The sequence below is a fragment of the Antechinus flavipes genome, chromosome 4 (genome assembly GCF_016432865.1).
Source record: "Antechinus flavipes isolate AdamAnt ecotype Samford, QLD, Australia chromosome 4, AdamAnt_v2, whole genome shotgun sequence".
NCBI classification, from domain to species: domain Eukaryota; kingdom Metazoa; phylum Chordata; class Mammalia; order Dasyuromorphia; family Dasyuridae; genus Antechinus; species Antechinus flavipes.
In genome coordinates this window covers 188,740,081-188,740,501 of record NC_067401.1, presented here as the reverse complement: position 1 = coordinate 188,740,501, position 421 = coordinate 188,740,081, and positions in this window count along the sequence as shown.

Sequence of the window (421 nt, the reverse complement as noted above, 5' to 3'; positions counted from 1 at the left end):
GGAGGGAGGGGAAAAATCGGAACAGAAGTGAGTGCAAGGGATAATGCTGTAAAAAATTACCCTGGCATGGCTTCCATCAATAAAAAGTTATTAAAAAAAAAGAATACATCCTCATACAGTATCGTTGTTGAAGTATATAATGATCTGGTTCTGCTCATTTCACTCAGCATCAGTTCATGTAAGTCTCTCCAAGCCTCTCTGTCTTCATCCTGCTGGTCATTTCTTACAGAACAATAATATTCCATAATATTCATATACCACAATTTTTGTTCATGGTCTTGCTTCTAGTTAGGATTGCTTAATGGCCATCCATTATGTGTTTGAAGGTCCTTTCCTTGTGGGATCTAGCAAACTTTTTTTTTTTTTTTTTTTTGGTATCTGTCTTTTCATTTAATGGTTGAAGGAATCTTCATTATCTAGC